This window comes from Balaenoptera acutorostrata, chromosome 5 (assembly GCF_949987535.1).
Source record: "Balaenoptera acutorostrata chromosome 5, mBalAcu1.1, whole genome shotgun sequence".
Classification (NCBI taxonomy): Eukaryota; Metazoa; Chordata; class Mammalia; order Artiodactyla; family Balaenopteridae; genus Balaenoptera; species Balaenoptera acutorostrata.
Window position 1 is genome coordinate 142,389,034 of NC_080068.1, and position 6,808 is coordinate 142,395,841.

Below are 6,808 nucleotides of genomic sequence, written 5' to 3' on the forward strand. Positions count from 1 at the left end.
AACCTATGAAGTCTTCTTGCCAAAAATAAATCAAACCTGAATCTGACTACTCCTTCAGCTCTAACTAAATTAGATTACATTTACAGCAAATTCTGTGTAAACTACAGAAGAATAAAATCCAGACTGTGTGTAATTCCACAGGACAAACCACCAATTTCAGCAACAAATAAATTACAAGAGATAACAAAAGATGGAGGAGCCTATAGATTAAAATAAGCCACAATGTATGAATAGCATTTGGATCCTGATTCAAACTGTTATAATCAAAAAATTTCAACACTAGTTGGATATTTGAAGGTAATAAGGAATTCTGTGATAGTGGTATCTGTATTTATCTTTTTTAAAAGATGTATATAGATATACATACAGAAATACTTAACGGCTAAAATGATATGACATCTGGGTTTGGGGGTACAGATAAAGCAAAACTGGCCATGAGTTAATAACTGCTGAAGCTGGATGAGGGTAAAGAGACGTTTACTATACTAGTCTCTCTACATGTGTGGGAAGAATTAAACATGTAAAAATAAATAAACAAGTCCACATACTCAGCCATAAAAAGGAACAAAATTGGGTCATTTGTAGAGACATGGATGGATCCAGAGACTGTCATACAGAGTGAAGTAAGTCAGAAACAGAAAAACAAATATCGTATATTAACGCATGTATGTGGAACCTAGAAAAATAGTACAGATGAACCGGTTTGCAGGGCAGAAATAGAGACACAGAAGTAGAGAACAAACGTATGGACACCAAGGGGGGAAAGTGGTGGGGCTGGTGTGATGAATTGGGAGATTGGGATTGACATGTATACACTAATATGTATAAAATAGATAACTAGTAAGACCCTGCTGTATAAAAAAATAAATACAATAAAACTCAAAAATTCAAAATAAGTAAATAAACAAGTCCAGTTAAACTCTAAGTTTCACATAATAAAAATGTATTTTATATATTTATTGTCAAACTGTTAAAAAATTATGACGATCAATAAAATTTTAACATTGGCTGGATATTTAATTTGTTTTAATTTTTTTAAAGTATCTTTTAAAGCATTTCAGTATTTTCTGATTCAATACAAGGACTACTTGAAAGAACTAACTAAAAACTAAAAACCAATCTAAAGAATCAGTTTTTATAGTAAAATCAATAACAAAAAACTGAATACCAAACAAAACCTTACCAATATCGGATACCATCAAAGAGTTAAAGGAGAAACGGTGAGCTGTATAAATTATATTTTAGAAAGGAAACTATCCCACCTTTTGGAGACTGGGTAGAATTTAGATTCCTGTCATTCAGTGAGCCTCTGTAACTAAAACCACACAAGCAGTAAAACAAATCATACCATTTGTCCTGCTGTAACCCACGTCAAAACTCTGAAAAGCAGTTGGGACTGCCAAAACCATCCACTTCCTTAAAAAACAACTTTACTATGGAATATTACTCAGCCATAAAAAGAAACGAAATTGAGTTATTTGTAGTGAGGTGGATGGACCTAGAGTCTGTCATACAGAGTGAAGTAAGTCAGAAAGAGAAAAACAAATACCGTATGCTAACACATATATATGGAATCTAAAAAAAAGAACGGTCATGAAGAACCTAGGGGCAAGACGGGCATAAAGACGCAGACCTACTAGGGAATGGACTTGAGGACACGGGGAGGGGGAAGGGTAAGCTGGGACAAAGTAAGAGAGTGGCACGTACATATATACACTACAAATGTAAGATAGCTAGTGGGAAGCAGCCGCATAGCACAGGGAGATCAGCTTTGTGACCACCTAGAGGGGTGGGATACGGAGGGTGGGAGGGAGACGCAAGAGGGAGGAGCTATGGGGATATATGTACACATATAGCTGATTCACTTTGTTATACAGCAGAAACTAACACACCATTGTAAAGCAATTATACTCCAATAAAGATGCTAAAAAAAAAAAAAACAACTTTACTATTCTAGTTTAACCCACAGTCAGAATACTAAGATTCTGGATCTTAAAAAGTAATTTACACGTGGGCTGGCACTTGCCCATTAACTAAAGACTGCAGTTATTACAATCCCACCCGCGTACAAGTCACCCTCTTTGCCTGGGATGCCCTCCCCTCTTTGGTGCCTGCTGAACCCCAGCTCACCGACTCCGACTCGTTTTCACTGGGGGCTTCTACTGATGTGTTCAGCAAAGAAGACAGCCTACTTCCTATCCCCGTTAAGATTTAACCAATTTTTCACCCGCAAAAAAACCTTTCTGTAACAACTTATCAGCACTGCACACCGCTCTCAGCTATGTTTTTGGTTCTTGGGAATATGACAAATTGCTTTATGTCATTTAGGCATAAAATCATATGGTCACACCACCAGCCGTTGCAGGTTAACCATAATACTTACTTTAAGGTAAGACTGCATGAAGTGAACACAAAGACCTGTAAAATATCTTGAGCCATGAATTACAAGAGCAAAAATAAAAGTAATTGCTAAAGGCAGAGACCCTCTGACCGCCCCCCCCCCCGCCCCACCAAAAGAAACGAAAAAGAAAGGAAGGAAGGAGAGGGCGAGATGACCAACAGCTCCTTCTCTAATAAAGTTGCAGGACAACCCTATTACCATCCGTAGGCAGATGTGGCTTTTCTCTTTGGGCAGAAGCTGTCGTTTTTTCAAAAAAACGAGAGCAGACGGGCAGAATCCGGATGCCCGCGTCTGTCTAGGTCTGTGCTCGAACCCTGGAGCCCTCAGCCCTGCGGGCCACGGACCCGGCGGCCGCGAGCACCGCGCTGACCCGACGTCCGGCCCAGATCCTCCTTTCCCACTCGGACGCCCGAAGCCCACCACCCAGTCCACCGACGAGCTGCCCAGGCGTTCCCACAGACCAGCCCGTGCGACGACGGGTCTGCAGGGCGTCGGCCCCTCTGCGCCAATCAAGGCCGACGGCCGAACGGCGGGGACACCCCCCCCGCCCGCCCAGGACGGCCCCCGGGGCCGCCTCCACCCTCCGCGCCTCCGCCACGGGCCCCGCCGCCCGGCTTGGAGCCCCGGGCCTGCCGCTGTCCTGCGCACGGGCCTCACCTCAGGGTCGAATCGCGGGCAGCGCGCGGGCTACCAGGTCTGAGCGCGGCCGCCGCCCGTCCGCTCCGGCTCCGCCCCCTGTCCGCCGCGCTTGCCCGGCCGGCAACCCCCACCCGCCCGCCCGGCCTCTCGCCCGGCCTCCCGCCCCCTCAGCCCTCCGCACAGCCCCAGAAGCCCGAGCTGGGTGCGGCCTGCTGCGCCGCAGCCTAACAACGCACCACCCCCATAGGCCCAGCCCTTGCTGCACCTCCCAGCAACGCGTGCTGCTATTGGCTGAGAGCGGGCGGGAGAGGTGGGGCGGGCCCTGGGTGGGAGGGGTTGCCGCCTCTGGCCACCGCCTTTCCGGGGACGGACTTCGGGGGTCACGGACTTCGGGGGCCGCGCCCTCCCCCTTCGGACGAAGCAGGTGCCAAAGTGTGGAGACGGACAGTCGCAGCCCCACATGCCTCGTCGCTGAAGCAGGCCGGGCCGTCGTGCCAGCGGCGTCCGCTCACCCAGAGCCGCTCCGTCACTCATTCATTGTTGCTGGTCAGGCTCGTGGAGGTCTCCTGCGGGCCAGATTCGTGCGATGCGCAGGAGGGCTTACCAAAGGGTAGTTTCCAGGCCCTGCTCAGCCTGAGGCTGGGGGCCTCTCCCTGCCCGCCTCGCCCACTCCTCCAGCGGACGGACCCTGCCCCCTGTGCCCAGCCCTGTGCTGGTCTGCATCCAGAAGCCCTTGCCAGGGTGCCCGGGACCACGGGCAAAGTTTGGGGCTGGGCTGGCAGCCAGGGCAGGGCCAGGACAGCTGGGCCTGTGGATCCCGATAAGGCTCCATCGACGCGGCCGCTGCCTGATGCCTGGAGCCTGGCCTGCTGATGCTGCTTGAAAGAGCACAGTCACCTCTGCAGAACCAGGGCATTGGTGAGACGAGGCCACCTGCCAGTGACCTGGAGGCAAGACTAGAGATCACATCAGCACCTGCCCCCAAACTGCCCCTCCTTGTCTCATCCGAGTCCCCCAAAGACCCGGAAGACATATGGGCTAGCTCCCTTTATACCCATAGAAAGTTGAGGCCCAGAGCTGAGCAGTGGAAAAGTAGTGTGGAATCCAGGCCTTCCCTCCCAGCAGGGTCCCCTTTGGCCTTGTCCACAGAGGGTCGGGGATACTGTCTATGGCTAATAGACAGTGACCTTTGATCTCCTGGACACTGGCTTTTCTCAGAAGACTTTTCTGACAAGACTCCACAATTCTACATCTATCACTTCTGTTTCCCTTGCACCCAGCAACAAGGCCTGGCCCGGAAGAGGTGTCCGTGGGGGCTTGCTAAAGGGAGAAGACGACTGAGCATGTTAAGTAGAGACATAGAAGATACAAAAAAGACCCAAGTCAAACAAATAAAGGTGAAAAACACAATGTCAGAAATGAAGAATACACTGGGTGAGATCAACAGCAGGTTAGACCCAGGGATTTCCCTGGTGGTACAGTGGTAAAGAATCCGCCTTCCAATGCAGACTCCATGCTTCCACTGCAGGGGGTGTGGGTTCAATCCCTGGTCGAGGAACTAAGATCCCACATGGCTGCGGGGCAACTAAGCCTGTGCACCACAACTGCTGAACTCGTGTGCCTCAGAGAGAGAGCCTGCATGCCGCAAACTGTAGAGCCCATGCACTCTGGAGCCCACGCGCCACAACTACAGAGCCCACGTGCCCTGGAGCCCACAGGCCACAACTAGAGAGAGAAAACCTGCATGCCACAACTAAAGAGAAGCCCGCGCGCCACAACTAGAGAGAAGACCATGCACCACAACCAGAGAGAAGACCATGCGCCACAACCAGAGAGAAAACCACGCACCGCAAGGAAAGGTCCTGCGTGCTGCAACTAAGACCCAACACAGCCAAAAAAAAAAAAAACAGAAAAAAAACCCAAAACCAAACCAAAACAAAACAAACACAACAGATTAGACCCAGCAGAAGAAAACCTTAGTGAACTTGAAGACGAAAAAAGAAACTAAATGAAACAGAGAGAAAAGAGCTTGGAAAAGAATGAACAGAGCACCAATGAGCTGTAGGACAACTTCAAGAGGCCTAGTATAGATGTTAATTGGAGTCCCTGAAAATAGAGGTGAGTGTTGGGAGGACAGAAATACTGTTTGAAGATATAATGGCTGAATTTTTTTAATTTCATGAAAACTACAAACCCACCCAGATCCAAGCAGCTCAAGAAGTAACTTCTGGGGACTTCCCTAGTGGTCCAGTGGTTAAAACTCCGTGCTTCCACTGCAGGGGGTGTGGGTTCAATCCCTGGTCGGGGTATAAGATCCCACATGACTTGCAGCATGGCTTCCCCCTCCCCCCCCCCCCCGCCAAAAAATAGTAACTTCTGGCTTGCTACTGAGCTCCGGTAGAAATGCAGTGTTTCTATGGGACATCTGAGGCCAGAACTGCCCATCACTTTGTTCTGTCAGACCACCAAGACATAAAGCCAGGTAGATAAATCATCATCTGAAAGCATTTGATCCAGGATTGGATTCATGTAGGTGCAGAGGTAAGTGGTCCAGACCCCTACTCCTATAGCTCTGATACCTCTCCCTCAGCTCTCACCTGTGGTCTCAGGGGATTCCCTGTGACACAATGACAGAGGAGGAGAATGTATGTGCTTGGTCCATAGGAAGGTTGGCTAAATATGTTGGTGTGGCCTGAAAATGGCCTAATGCTGCACTGTATCCCCATTCAGCGGTCACCCTGAAAGAAGATGGCAAAGGAAAATCATCCCAATAGGCAAAACTTACAGTAGTGAACTTGACCACTCACTCTGTGGGAGGGAGACATGGCCTGAACTCATGGGCAGTGAGAAATGACTTAGCTGGTTGGTCAGGAGCCTGGAAGGAGAAATGTGGAAGTTCAGGGACAAGAGGTATGGGGAAGAAGCATTGGGATGGACCTGTGAGAATTGGACAAAGGATGAAGATCTTTGTATTGCATATTAATGTCTACCAGTGAGTGTCCACCACAGAGGCTCTAAACACCAAGCAGATGGAATGGCTCAGCCAATGGGGATCAGCTAGGATCTGTCCTCTGCCACCACAATTGTCTCATCAATGAAGTAGCCGTGGTGGCAGGGTGGAGGCTATGCATGAGCCCAACAGCACAAGCTCCTCATAACCAAGGCTGATCCAGCTACTGCCACTGCCAGTGTCTAACCTGTCAGCATCAGAAACCAAGGCTGAGGCCCCTGGAGGAGCCAACCGGCCACTTGGTGGCAAGTTGATTACACTGGATCCCTTCTACCCGAGAAAAAGCAATAACTCATACTCACCAAGATAGATTGCCATGTATCTGGGTGTGGATTTGCTTTTTCTGCCTGCAGTACTTAAGCCAGCACCACTATCAAGAGCTCACAAAGTATCTGGTTTGCTGACATGAAATCCCACATAACTGCCTCGTACTAAAGGATCTGCTTTATGGCAAAGGAGGTATGGCAATGGGCACATGACCTGGGACCCACCATTTCTACCACAAGCTGTACCATCCAGAAGTTGCTGATCTACTAGAGATGGACTAGGCACATGGAGGCTCAAATGAGGCTCCAACCTGGAGATGGCATCCTGGGAGGATGCAGCACTGTCCTCCAGGAAGTGGTACATACTCTGTACCAATAAGTGACCACTTGGGACTTCCCTGGCGGGCCAGTGGTTAAGACTTCGCCTCCCAGTGCAGGGGGTGCGGGTTCGATCACTGATCAGGGAGATAAGATCCCACATGCCTAGCAGCC

The 6,808-nt window shown here is 49.2% G+C and overlaps 1 protein-coding gene across 14 annotated transcripts in view; it reads right to left on the minus strand.

The window, feature by feature from the left end:
• The window catches only part of ADD1 (adducin 1), a 76,986-nt gene extending 73,797 nt beyond the window's left edge, over positions 1-3,189 (minus strand). For 12 of the 14 annotated variants that reach the window (XM_057546362.1, XM_057546360.1, XM_057546359.1 and 9 more), the window contains exon 1: positions 3,059-3,189. The gene's annotated coding sequence lies outside the window, so the exon portion shown is untranslated. Of the gene's footprint in view, positions 1-2,383; positions 2,410-2,599; positions 2,949-3,058 lie in introns of those variants that run through there. The other 2 variants (XM_057546355.1, XM_057546356.1) reach the window with 2 other exon arrangements.
• Positions 3,190-6,808: the final 3,619 nt, after the last annotated feature.